Consider the following 14,693-nt stretch of genomic DNA (forward strand, 5'->3'; position numbering starts at 1 on the left):
AATACAAATATAAAATAAAAAAAAATCAAATAAACACAAAAGAAGAGGCTAATGCAAGAAATGAAGGACAAAAGCCTATAAGGAACATAGAAAACAAATAACAAGTTGATGGAAGTAAGTCCTTCCTTATCAGTATTTAAATGGAAATGGATTAAACTCTCCAGTCAAAAGACAGAGATTGGCAGAATGGGTTTTAGAAAAATGACTCACTCTATGCTGTCTAGAAGAGCCTTAGCTGAGATCTAAAGATACAAACAGGTTGAAAGTGAAAAGATAAAAAAAGATGGTCTGTGAAAATAGTAACCAGAACAGAGCAGGGTGGTTCCACCAACATCAAACAAAAGAGACTTTGTTTTTATTATCTATCTATCTATAAAAGATTTTATTTTTTTATTTTTTAAAAGTCTAGACCTTTTTTTTTTTTTGAGAAAGAGAGAGAGAGAGAGAGAGAAGGCACAAGTGAGCGAGGGGCAGAGAGAGGGGGAGAGAGAAAAGGAGAGAATCCCACGCAGGCTCCATGCCATCCCACAGTGGGGCTCAAGCTCATGAACCATGAGATGATGACCTGAGCTGAAGTCAGATGCTTAACCAATTGAGCCATCTAGGTGCCCCAAAAGACTTTATTTTTAAGTCATCTCCACACCCAACATGGGGCCTGAACTCATGACCCTGAGATCAAGAGTTGCATGTTTCACCAACAGATCCAGCCAGGTGCCCCCAAACAGCACACTTTTAAACATTCAGTGCATCAAAGAAGATCACAAGGGAAATTGGAGCATACTCAGAGATAGATGAAAACACAATATAGCAAAACTAGGCTAAGGGGAAAGTTTATAAATGCTTGCTTAAAAAGCCAACAGATAAACATAGGGGAAGGGATGGAAAAATAAGATAAAAACAGAGAGGGAGGCAAATCATAGGAGACTCTTAAATACAGAGACAAGCTGAGGGTTGCTGGAGGGGAGGTGGGGGGTTAAATGGGTGATGAGCATTAAGGAGGGCACTTGCTGGGATGAGCACTGGGTGTTATATGTAAGACAGGAATCACTGAAGCCAAGACTGCACTATATGTTAACTAACATGAATTTAAATTAGAAAAAACAAAACAAAACAAAAAAACTCTAACTTTATGACTTAAGGAACTGGCTAGAAAGAAAACAAACTAAACTCAAAGCCAGCAGAAAGAAGGAAATAATAAAGACTAGAGCAGAGGTAAATTAAATACAAGATAGAAAAATAAGAGAGAAAATCAATGAAACCAAAAGTTGGGCCTTTGAAAAGATCAACAAAATGGACAAACTTTTTGCTGGATTAAGGAGAAGACTCAACTTCCTAAAATCAGAAACGAAAGTATGGGCATTACTGCTGATTCTACAAAAATAAGGATTATAAGAGAGTAGTATGAAGAACTACATGCCAATAAATGGGATAACCTAAATAAAAATGGACAAATTTCTATAAACACAAAACCTACCAAGACTAAGTCATGAAAAAATAGAAAATCCAAATAGAGCTCTACAGAGTAAGGACAGTAATGAGAAAAATCTCCTAACAAAGAAAAGCCCTGGACCTAATGGCTTCACCAGTGACTTCTACATTTAAAGAATTAACACCAATACTTCCGAAACCTTTCCCAAAAAATTGAGGGAACACCCCCTAACTCATTTTATGAGACCAGCATTGTCCTAATACCAAAGCTAGAGAAAGACACGACAAGAAAAGCTACCTGCAGACCAATATCTCTTATGAACACTGATGCAAAAATCCTCAACAAAATATTAGCAAACTGAACTCAGCAGCATATTAAAAGGATTATACACCATGACCAGTGGGGATTTATGCCCGGAATGCAAGGATGGTTCAACATTGGAAAATTGATCGTGTAATTCATCACATTAACAGAACGAAAGGACAAAAACATACGATCATCTTAATGCCGAGAAAACATTTGACAAAATTCAACACCTTTTCATGGTAAAAAACGCTCAACAAACTAGTAATAGAAGGAATCTAAATCAATATAATAAGTGCCATATATGAAAATCCCACAGGGAACATCATACTCAGTGGTGAAAGGTTGAAAGTGTTTCCTGTAAGAGCAGGAAGAAGGCAAATATGCAAGCTTTCACCACTTCCATTCAACACAAAACTGGAAGACCTAGCCAGAGCAATAAGGCAAGAAAAGGAAATAACAGTAATCCAAATTGGAAAAGAAGAAGTAAAATCATCGTTGTTCATGGATGATACAATCTTACATGTAGAGAGTCCTAAAGATTCCACAAGGATACCATTAGCACTAATAAATCAGTGAAGTAGCAGGATACAAAGTCAACACACGGAAATCAGTTGCATTTTTCTACACAAACAACGAACAGTCTGAAATGAAATTAAGAAAACAATTTGCAGTGGCATCAAAAAGAATAAAATACTGAAGAATAAACTTAATCAGGGGCGCCTGAGTGGCTCAGTCGGTCAAGTGTCTGACTTCAGCTCAGGTCATGATCTCATGGTTCGTGAGTTTGAGCCCCATGTTGGGCTCTGTGCAGACCGCTCAGAGCCTGGAGCCTGCTTCGGATTCTGTGTCTCCCTCTCTCTGCCCCTTCACTGGCTCCCTCTCCCTCTCCCTCTCCCTCTCCCTCTCCCTCTCCCTCTCCCTCTCTCTCTGTCTCTCTCAAAAATAAATAAACATTAAAAAAATTAAAAAAAAAAAAAAGAATAAACGTAACCAAAGAGAGAATAGACTCGTACACTAAAAGCTACCAAACATTACTGCAAGAAACTAAGGAAGACAGATAAATGCAAAGATATCCCATGTTCACGGGTTGGAAGGCATAATATTGTTAAGATGTCAATACTCAGCCAGACGCAGTAGGGGCTGTGTGTGGGAGCGGATAGGCTCTTCTGTCCACAAGGAGAAGATGCGGGTACAAAGCTGTCCTGCCTCATGGACCTGCTCAGCTGCCTGAGGGCTGTCCCAGCTCTGCTGCCCTTGCAACTCCACCTCCTAGAGGTCGGTCCCTGGACACCAGAACTCTAGGACTTAATATATTTAATGGTTTTTTTTCCTTCACTAAGCCAGGTTTCTTAACAGTGGCGCTACTGGCATTTAAAAAATTTGACAAATGTATGTATTGTGAAACAATCACAACCGTAAAGGTAACACATCCCTCGCTTCACGAGATCTACCCACTGAACAAATTTCAGTTGTACAACACAGCATTCTTAACTATAGTCACCAGGCTGTACGTGAGACCCCCAGAAACATATTAACCTTATAACGGAGACTCTGTACCCTTTGACCAACGCCTCCCCCCTCCCCACCCATTAGACTCAACGCGTCACCCTAGACCTGCCCGTGTGCCCTGCTTTCTGGCCCTTGTTCCCTTGCATTGCCTCGTCCTGCACTCGTGGATTCCGGTGTGCTACAGTAGCTGCTTCTGGACTTCTGCTGCTCCAGACTCTGTCCCCTTCCCTTCAGCCTGGGGGCTGCGCTGTAGCTGCTGAAGCACAGGACACAGCAGGATCTTCTCAGCAGCCACGACTGTGCAGCCTGCAGCCACGACAGGTGTCGGTGGCCACCATGCGCTCCAGCCAATGCATCTGAAGATGCGTCACGAGACTGAGCAGATCCGTTTGTCTTGACGCTGCGGCTGAGCTGCCAAGCAAGTTTTGCCCCTGGCTCTATTTTCCTGAGAAGCTGGCCGCCCACATCCTCTGACTCGCTCCTCCAGCGAGCCCGCCACAGGCCCGAGTTACGGGTGTGCATCTGTCAGGACTCACCTTTGCTGGGGACGGAAACAAACGGGCCAATGAGAGCATAAAGGGGACTCGTTAAAAGGGTATTGGGCCCCTCAAAATAAAATAGAATTATCGTACAACCCAGCAATCCCACTGCTGTGTGTGTATATACACAAAAGAAACGAAAACAGGATCTTGAAGAGATACTTGTACACCCGTGTTTATAGCAGCCCCATTATCCACAGCAGCCAAAGGTGGAAACAACCCAAATATCCATCAACAGATGGGCGTATAAACAAAATGTGGTCTATCCGTCCAGTGGAGATTATTCAGCCTCAAGAGGAAGGGAATCTGGGGCGCCCGGCTGGCTCCATTGGAAAAACATGTGACTCTTGATCTTGGGGCCATGAGTTCAAGCCCCGTGTTGGGCGTAGCGATTCCTTAAATAAAGAAAACTTAAAAACAAAGGGGGGGGGAGGGGCGGGAATCTGACATAAACTGCTGAGGACTGTCCTAGTCCATTCAGGCTGCTATAACAAAATACCACAGCTGAGTAGCTTATAAACAACAGGAATTTATTTCTCATGGTTCTGGAGGCTGGAAGTCCAAGATCAAGGCATCAGCAGATTTGGTGTCTGGGGAAGCTCTGCTTCTGATTGCTACATGGCTGTCTTTTCACCGTGTCCCCACATGGTGGGAGAGGCAAGGGGGCCCTCTGGGGTGTCTTTTATGAGTGCTGATTTCATTTACAAGGGCTGCGCCTTCATAAACTCATCACCTCCCAAAGGCCCCACCTCCGATACCATCACACTGGGTGCTGAGGTTCAAACTAAGAATTTGGGGAGACATCAACGCTCAGTCTATAGCAAAGACATCATGCTAAGCGAAATAATGTAGTCACAGAAAGACAAATACTATATGATTCCACTTACATGAGGTCCCTAGAGTAGTCACAGTCACAGAGACAGAAAGGATGGCAGCTGTCTGGGGGTGGGGGTGGGGGGAGGGATGAGGGGATGGGGAGTTCCTGTCTCACGGATACAATATTTCAGTTCTGCAAGATGAAATGAGTCCTGGAGATTGTTGGTGGTGATGTGGTGCAAATAATGGGAATGTACCTCTGAGCTGGACACTTAAAAATCACTCCGATGATAGATTTTATGTTATGTGCCTTTTAAAAAAAGCCATCGGGGATTGATGACGTCCAGTAAGTCGTGGTGGAGCGAAGCGGACGTGCCATCCCATCTGCTTCTAACAATGATACAACTGGAGCAAAATCCTGAGAAACACATGCCAGCTATTTAGAGGATCTGCCAACACCCAAAAGCAGAGAGAAACTGGAGGTGTAGTCTTCCCAAGAAATTGCAGCCAAAGAGACAAGAATTGAGGTTTTACATTTCTCTTTCCCCGAGGACGTCGCCCAGTGCCGATTGCCGGAGTAGAGGAAGACAGCAGTGGACCACCACGTGCCTGTCACCTTGAAGTAGCCGAGAACAGAGCTCGGAGCTAGAAGAAAACCTCCGGGGCCCTCTGGAAGTGACAACCACAGGCGGATGACCCCAAGTCTGAGTATAGACTGTGCTCACATCCCTGGCACGACCACGAGTCTATGCACGTGCTACTCACACCAGCACCATCAGCGGAAAAAACAGAGAGGAATCTCGAAAGGCAGCTAGATGAGATTTGGGAGTTTACTGCTTTTTAACTGTGTGCATTCCCCAAATAGGTGTAGCTTGGGAGATAGAAAGCTGAAGCTTTACTGCCTCCAGGAACCAGTGGACATAACCTGATGCTGGCAGAGAAGTTGTGAATTTAGGAGGGAATCCTCAGAAGCAAGGGAGCCGTAGGGGTAACGAGCTCCTAAGGACATACTTTGCTGAGATCCTTGCTACTCAGGCACGGGGGGGTCCCCCAGGGCGCAGGGTAGCAAAGTCTGGAGCTAACAGCTCAAGACAATGAGCAGAGATATTGGATGCTTATAGTTTGAATATAGGCACGTTAACTGCCCTCTTGAACAATAACAGTAACACGATCGTGATAAGAACACGATAGAATCCAGAGTCACTACAATGTTATTATCCCAAATGTCCAATTTTCAGGGTGTCTGGGTGGCTCAGTCAGTTGAGCGTCTGACACTTGATTTCAGCTCAGGTCATGATCTCAAGTTCATGAGATCAAGCCCCGAGTAGGGCTCTGCACTGACAGTGCGGAGCCTGCTTGGGATTCTCTCTCTCTTTCTCTCTTTCTGCCCCTCCCCCGCTCACAGGCGCTCATCACTCTCTCTCTAAAGAATAAACATTTAAAAAACAAAAAAAAGGTGACGCCCGACTCAATCGGTTGGGCGTCCAGCTTTTGATTTTGGCTCAGGTCATGATCTCAAGGTTTATGGAGTTGAGCCCCGTGTTGGGCTCTGTGCTGGCAGCACAGAGCTTGTTTGGGATTCCTTCTCCCCCTGTCACTGCCCCTCACCCACTCATGTGCTCTCTCTCTCTCTCTCTCTCTCTCTCAAAATAGATTAAAAACTTAAAAAAAAAAGAAATTATTTTTATTTTTTTCAATATATGAAGTTTATTGTCAAATTGGTTTCCATATAACACCCAGTGCTCATCCCAAAAGGTGCCCTCCTCAATACCCATCACCCACCCTCCCCTCCCTCTCACCCCCCATCAACCCTCAGTTTGTTCTCAGTTTTTAAGAGTCTCTTATGCTTTGGCTCTCTTCCACTCTAACCTCTTTTTTTTTTTTTTTCCTTCCCCTCCCCCATGGGTTTCTGTTAAGTTTCTCAGGATCCACATAAGAGTGAAACCATATGGTATCTGTCTTTCTCTGTATGGCTTATTTCACTTAGCATCACACTCTCCAGTTCCATCCACGTTGCTACAAAGGGTCATATTTCATTCTTTCTCATTGCCACGTAGTACTCCATTGTGTATAGAAACCACAATTTTTTTATCCATTCATCAGTTGATGGCTCTTTCCATAATTTAGGCTCTTTCCATAAGTTGGCTATTGTTGAGAGTGCTGCTATAAACATTGGGGTACAAGTACCCCTATGCATCAGTACTCCTGTATCCCTTGGGTAAATTCCTAGCAGTGCTATTGCTGGGTCATAGGGTAGGTCTATTTTTAATTTTTTGAGGAACCTCCACACTGTTTTCCAGAGTGGCTGCACCAATTTGCATTCCCACCAACAGTGCAAGAGGGTTCCCGTTTCTCCACATCCTCTCCAGCATCTATAGTCTCCTGATTTGTTCATTTTGACCACTCTGACTGGCGTGAGGTGATATCTGAGTGTGGTTTTGATTTGTATTTCTCTGATGAGGAGCGACGTTGAGCATCTTTTCATGTGCCTGTTGGCCATCCGGATGTCTTCTTCAGGGAAGTGTCTATTCATGTTTTCTGCCCATTTCTTCACTGGGTTATTTGAAATTAGTTTTAAAAAATGTCCAACCTTCAACCAAAAATTAATAGACATGCAAAGAATCGGAAAGATATGATTCATGATCAGGAAAAAGACAGTCGATAGAATTGACCCCAAGTGGACTCAGATGTTGGATTTAGCAAGAAAAAAGTTCAAAACATCTATAAATATAAATATGGGTCAATCACTAAGGGGTAATTGTTTTAATGAGTGAACAAACTCAGAAGAGTTTTAAAAACTATTAAAAATGGAATTTCTAGCAGCACTTGGGTGGCTCCATCAGTTAAGCATCCAACTCTTGGTTTCGGCTCAGGTCATGATCTCACAGTTTGTGAGATCAAGCCTCGTGTCGGGCTCTGTGCTGAAAGTGTGGAGCCTGCTTGGGATTCTCTCACTCCTCTCTCCCTCCCCTACTCTCTCTCTCTCACACACACACATCACACACTTCCTCTCTCTCTCCCCAAATAAATAAATAAACTTAATAAAAAAGGAATTTCTAGAGCTGAACACTATGAAAACTGAAATGAAAATTTCATGGTTGTTTTTTTTTCCGATGGTCTGACTGGCAGATGAGAGATAGCAGAAGAATTGGTGAACTTCTAGACAAATAAAAATTAAACAACCCAAAAAGTGGAGAATAAAAAATTAGAAGGTAAATGAACAGAGCCTCGATGTCTGTGGGACAATGAAGCAGCCAGCATGTATCCAACCGTCTCAGAGAGAGAGGACAGGGAGAAAGGGACAGGGAACATATTTGAAGACAAAACAAAAATTACCCCAAATTTTGTGTGAACCGGCAAACAAGATCTCTAGCCAGCAGAACCTTCAAAATGAAGGCAAAGGAAGGGAATTTTCTATAAACAAACATTGAGGGAATTTCAAGCAAGTCTTCACTATAAGAAATGCTGAAGGGAGGGGCACCTGGGTGGTTCAGTCGGTTGAGCTTCCGACTTCGGCTCGGGTCATGATCTCGCAGTTCGTGAGTTCGAGCCCCGCGTCGGGCTCTGTGCTGACAGCTCGGAGCCTGGAGCCTGCTTCGGATTCTGTGTCTCCCACTCTCTCTCTGCCCCTTCCCAGCTGGCACTCTGTTTCTGTCTCTCTCAAAAGTAAATAAATGTTGAAAACAAAGAAACACTAAAGGAAGGTGTTCAGGGGAAAAGGGAATAACCCCAGATGGCATCTCAGAGTAACATGTAGGGACGGATGCCAATGGCAGTGGTAAACTTCGAGTAAGAGACTAGATGGATTGTTCCAGTTCCCACCAGAAGACAAAAGCCACTCGAATAAGTTGAACAGGGAAGTTTTTACAAAGAAATAGCAGTTGATAAGAGCTGGTTAACTCCCAAAACAGACAAAAGAGAACTTGAAGGATTAAAGTTTCGCTACTAAGGGAATAGCAAACACAGAAAACAGCTGCCACGTCTAGTGCTCAGGAAAAATAAGAAGCCTCCCACGAGGCTGAGATTCAGAGGTCCGGGGGACACACAGCTCGGCAGGAACACCACAGGAGGAGCTGGCTGAAGCCGGTTCACCACAAATGATCCACTGGTTGGCCACGAAACTCACCAGAGAGAGAGCACCAGTGGGCCTCCTGCGAGCTGCTGGCCGTAGGTGGACAAAAAGCCCGGGGACAGGAAGAGAAACCGTGGCTTGGCCGTGGCCTGGCGGTGGCCCTCTAGAGCCCTCTATTGGCAAAGCCCAGCATCGCTCTGGCAGGCCAAAGGAATATTTACAGGGTCCAGCCCCAGGTTCACACCGCAGGGCAGAGAAGGGCACATTTGGGGCTGAGAGGCCAGGCACTGATAACCGTGAGCTATGTATTTACTTTTGCTTTTTAAACATTTCTTTCAGGGGGCACCTGGGTGGCTCAGTCGGTTGGGCGGCCGACTTCAGCTCAGGTCGTGGTCGTGCGGTTTGTGAGTTCCAGCCCCACGTCGGGCTTTATGCTGACAGCCCAGACCCTGGAGCCTGCTTTGGATTCTGTGTCTTCCTCTCTATCTCTGCCCTTACCCCGCTCACACTCTGTCTCTCTCTGTCTCAAAAATAAACATTAAAATAAAATTTTCTTTAAGGGGCACCTGGATGGCTCAGTTGGTTAAGTTAGCATCCAACTCCTGATTTCAGCTCAGGTCATGATCTCACGACTCATGGCGTCCAGCCCCCATCAGGCTCTGAGCTGATAGTGCCGAGCCTGCTTGCTCGCTCGCTCTCTCAAAAATAAAAATAAAACTGAAAAAACTTGTAAAAATTTCTGTAAAAGACATTATTGTTTAAAGCAAAGGTAAGAGCACTGTATTGCTACGTTTATAATATCGACATGATATAGGGGACGATACCCCTAAGGGCGGGCTAGATGGAAATGTGCTGCTGCTGTGTTTTACCTGAAGTAATCCAAAACTAATTCTGTGTAGATTGGGATAAATTAAAATGCATATTTTAATCTCTAGAGCAACCTTTGGAAAAAACAATATATGCAAAGACGTGTTGCCGAAAATCCAATAGGAAAATTATAAAATACTAAAAAATGTTGTATTAACACAAAACAAGGCAGGAAAAGAGCAGGGGACCCAACCAAGAGGAGACAAAACAAACAGCAAAATGGCGAAAGAGTCCACGTAGATGGAATAAACACTCCGGTTAAAAGGTAAATATTGTTGGACTGGATAAAAAAGCAAGGTCTGAGTCTCTGCTACGTGCTTACATACATAAGGCACAGGTAGGCTGCCAGGAAAAGTCTGGGAACAGCTACACCTTGCAAACGGTGAGCCCAGGAAGGCTGGAGGTTCTACCGATATCACCCAGCATCGGCTTTAAGGCGAAGCACGTTATTAGAGACCAAGGACAGGGTCCGTCTTCCTGCTCAGCCGGCCCTTTGATGGTGATGGGGCCGTGAGGACACCGTTGCCTCAGCTCGGGCCACGGACCCTGCGGGCTGCACCCACCGCTGCCACCGAGGCTGGACACCGGAGCGGGAGACACCGCCACCTCCCTCGCAGTCCCTGGCTCTTCCCGTGGCCTGCCCCTGCCTGTATTTCTGAGTCCGCGAGGACCTCACGGAAGCCCCCCCGTGTGCTGCCATTGCCCCCCAACCCCGCCCCGCAGTGGCTGTTTGTCCCGCTGGCTGATGAGATGGGTTTGGAGAATTTCAGGACTCACCCCAAATTCTGCAGCAAGGAAGTGATGCGGGCGAGGGTATGAGCCCAGGGCTCGTGGTCTGGGGGGTCTACGGACTCCCTCCCTGCTGCTGAACACCTGTCCGGACAGCTTCTCTCCAGGTAATTGAGTCCCCCAGCGCTGGAGCGGTCAGTACTGTGGGGCTCAGGAGAAAGGAGCCCCCCGCCGGCTGGGCGGGTGCAGCCCGGACGGGCGGGCCCGGCTGCATCTCCAAGGCTGGTCAGGGTCGGGGTGGGCAGGTTGGAGGGGAGAGCATCACAGCCTGAACAAGGGTGGCTGCCTGGGTCCTTGCGGTCACCGTGGGGGAAAGCCTAGCTGAGACTCAGGGTCTGGGGGAGGCGCTGGCGGGCTTCACCCCACACGCTTGAGGCTGGGCGGGGGAAGCGGGCTCTGGAAGAGCCCTCCCCATTGCCCAGGCAACAGGGAACAGCACAGGGCCCTCCGTGGTTGCAGAGGGAGATGGCTGTCCCCACCCAATTCCTGGGGCTGACTCTTGGGCGGTTCCCGGGGGAGGGGAAGGGAGGGCCACACAGTTAACACAGGCCCCTGAGGAGCTGCCTGGCTGGGGGGGTGAGCCCCCGGGGACCCTGGGCTCCGGGAACAACTGGAAACAACTGCAGAGGTATCGAGGGCCTGTGTGCATGGGGGGTGTGGGGAGGGGGGCCCAGTGACTTTGGGGTTATTACTATTCTCAGGACTTCCTGGCAGGCTGGGGAAAGCCATTTGGAGGGGGTTCCTGAGCCCTCTGGCTTTGCCCAGAAGTCTGGAGGCAGGTTCCAGCCCCAGTCCTGTCCACTTCCAAGAGACATCTAGTGTGGGTGACAGTCGTCAGACTCCAGGAGAAGCCCCACTGGTGAGGCTCAAGCTCCCCTGCCCTGGGCTCCCCTTTCCAGTGGACCTCTGTGCTCTACATGTCCCCGGAGGTCCTTCTGCCTGCTGCTGTGTCCTAGGCGTGTAGGGAACGCCTCACAAGTGGGGTGCGGTCCCCAGAGGCAGAGGCTTTAGTGGAAGTGGTGGGCGGGACACGGGATCCTCACTTCCCTCCTGGACGTCTGGGAAGCCGTCAGCCTGGGGAGCATCAGACCGCCCCCGCCCACAACCTTGGAAGGATGTCCTGCGGGTGCAGAGAGGCCGTGGCTCCTCAGAAGGTTCTGAGGGGTAGAAACCCTGGAGGCTGCCCAGGGCCTGCCCCTGCCTTCCCGCCTGTGTCCCCAGGCCGCTGGAGTGGCCAGGCGCAAATCTGGGGAAGACAGAGAGGGAGACGGCAGGGTCCCGTGAGGCTGGCCAGGCCACCGCAGCCACGCGGTTTGGGCTTCCTGCGCGCTATGCAGGGAGAGACCAGGGGGTTGGCAACAGCGATCGGGAGCCGAGGGTCCCCGTGAGAAGGAGAGTCTGCCCGCTTCTCAGCCCTCTGCCCCAAACAGACGCTTTATGACAGCAGCAGAGAACTCACGTGGTGCCTGCTGTCTGCTCAGGAGGCCTTCCGACCGGGCACGCAAGGCGGGGAAGGGTGGCTCGCTTGGCCAGCGTTGCCAAACCTGGGCAGAGAGAGGCTGGGCTGCGTTGCCAAACCTGGGCTGCGGGGGGCTGGTCTGCCCAGGCCAGGGTGCCCCGGCTCAGGCCCCTGCCCTCTGTCGCGGTGCCGTGGGAGCCGAGCTGGGCCACACGTGACCGTGGGCAGGTGGGTGCCGGCTCCTCTCCCCTCTCCTCTACCGTCCGGCCAGGGTCTGGCGTGGAGGGAGTGCCCACCCCTGATGGCTGGGCCGTGGGGACCATGCTTCTCGTACAAGGAGCTTCCTGTCCGCCAGGCTACCTGCTGTGGCCCCTGAGCACGAACGGTATGTTTGCGGCGCTCACGGCGGGTGCTTCAGGGATGCTGGACGCTGCAGGGAGAAAGGCAGTCTTGAGGACAGGACTGGGTCGTGGTCACGCTCTCAAAACCCCAAATTAGTCTTGCGAGCCCTCTTCCCAGCCTCTCGAGGGGGATTCTCCCGCCCCCAGGTCCGTACCTTCCGCCGATGTGGGTGGCTCGGGCCGGCGTGCACCCAGCTCCCACGCCGCGGGGCGCTGACCCCGGGCCCAGGAACGGGCTGCGCGCCCTGGTAATTAAAAAGGAAGTCAGACACAAAACCCCTGTGCCCGTCAGGCCATGCTGGGGATAGTCACGAGGTGTGATATTTTGAAAACGTGAGGTCGATGTCAAAGAGCGTGGCTCAGCCCTGTACTCAGACCTCTGGCGCCCTGGCTGCCGTATTTTGGTGACCGAACCTTTTTAGCCTCAGAACATGTCACTTCCGAGAAGGTTTGGATTGAAAACCCATCAGGCAGCAGCCTATTCTTATCAGCCGGGCAGGGGCACAGGGCGTGCCGGGGGGGCTGGGAGCGGGTCCTGTCTCTGTTCCCCCTGCGCCTCGGGACTGAAATGCTCATGCCCTGACCCGCCCTGTTGTGTGGCCCGGCTCACGTCCACCTTCTCCGATGCCCTTGAAACATCGGCCACAGTATACAGGTCCTCTGTTGCCCCCGAGCTGGGTGCCGGGCCCGGCCACCCCTTCCTTGGGTGTCCCCGTTCCTGTCATCCTGTGAGGTCAGACCCACAGGGCTCAGACTGCAGGTGAGGAGGCTGCCTGAACCCCAAGAGTTAAGGGACTCGCCCTGGTCACAGAGCCGCTGCAGGGGCCAGGACCCCCTGCTCTGGCTCCAAAGTCCGGGGTACTGCTTTGGGGCGTCAGGGACTGTGGCTGGCCTTCAAAATGGCGAGGCCTGCCCCTTCACCATATTGGGCCTGCTTTCCAGCCCCAAGCAGGACTGGGGTCCCCCAGGGTGGCCGGATCCGACCTTCCCCATTCCCTTCCGCAGCTCAGCTTGCTCAGCTCGAGGATCTAGGGTCCCACAGCCTGGCTCATTCCCCCGTGAGATAGAGGCTCTCTGTGCCTGCAGGCTGGGGTCTGGCTGCCTATTCCTGTCCCACCACCTGCCGGGTGGCCAGGCGGAGTGGGTTCAGGGGGCAAGGCCCCAGCTATTTTTAGTGACTTCGGCTCCAAGGCTGCGGTAAACATGGTGTCCCAGCCTCTCTCGGCCTAGAGACCTCCCCTCCCTGCTGGCATGGCCGGGACTGCGGCTGTCACATGTCCCTGCGAGACCTGGAGGAGAATCTGTGACATTTCCTGCAGACTGTCGTCCTCCTGCTGCAGAAATCCGCCCCGTGTCCCCAGCTCCCTGACAGAGCGAGTTCGCCCCAGAGCTGGGTGTCTGGACCAGGCCGCACTGAGGGGCCGCACTGCGTCGACAAGGCCCAGCCCCAGGCCCTGTGCATGAACCGTGTGCGTCCCGGAGCTGCCACAGTTGCCATCAGCCCAGCTGCAAGTGTTGGGAATAGAGCTTGATGTCACCTGTTTTGCATATGTACCTTAATGCATTAGCATTTCGGGATTTATCTAGACAGCCCAGGCAGCATCCTGCAGGCGCTAGTCCCAGGGGCTGGACCCCAGGGGAGGGGGACAACTGTGGTGTGTGGCTGTCCATCAGCGCCCGTCCCCAAAGCCTCAGTGGCGCCTGCGGGGGGAGGGCACCCCCCGGTGCTGCGCTCTGGCTCTGTGCGCAATGCTTGCCGCCGCCCCGTGAAGTCTTTCTGGCTAATCATTCTGTTTTCCCAGAGCAGGTGGGGGCAGGGCCTCTCCCCGTCCATTATCTGGCAACAGCGAGACACTGAGCACCCAGGCAGAACATTCTGGGTTTTGCCTGAATTAGCCAGGAAACGGCAGGGAACGTGCTTTGAGATATGTGAATATTTGTGGCTGTGCAAGCCCAGAGTCAACAAATAATCATCAGCAAATCAACAAGAATTAGACCAACAATCAACAAATAATAATACCGCAGGAATCCACAAGGAATAAGAGTGGGACTGAGCATTTTGTTCCCTCCTCCGTTGGCCGGGTGCCTCCACGAGCCCAGCCCAGGTACCTCCAGCCTCCTGAGGTGACGCGTGCCCTTATCCCTATTCCTCTTTCCCGGCGAGGACGTCAGGGCTCGGGGAGGTCAGAGGGTCCGTGCAAGTGCCCAGGAAGCAGAGGGAGAACAAGGGCCTGGGTGCAGGCAGTTCGTCCCGGAGAGGGTCCGGGGAAGCAGGGAGGGACCCACGCAGAGCCGCGGCAGGCAGGGGGCTGGAGCTGGTCACCTCTGCAAAGCCCCGGGGCTCAATCTGCTGGGGACCCTAAGAAATCATCTAGCGTGCACCTTGGGAGGCTGCTCGGGAGGAAAGGCTGAGTATTCACCCACAGGCCCCTGTTCCAGGTGGTCGGGGATTGCCCCTGGGGGTGATCAAACCCCAGTGCTTCGTGCTGGGAGCTGGCCCCGTGGC

This window comes from Panthera tigris, chromosome B3, assembly GCF_018350195.1.
Source record: "Panthera tigris isolate Pti1 chromosome B3, P.tigris_Pti1_mat1.1, whole genome shotgun sequence".
NCBI classification, from domain to species: Eukaryota; Metazoa; Chordata; class Mammalia; order Carnivora; family Felidae; genus Panthera; species Panthera tigris.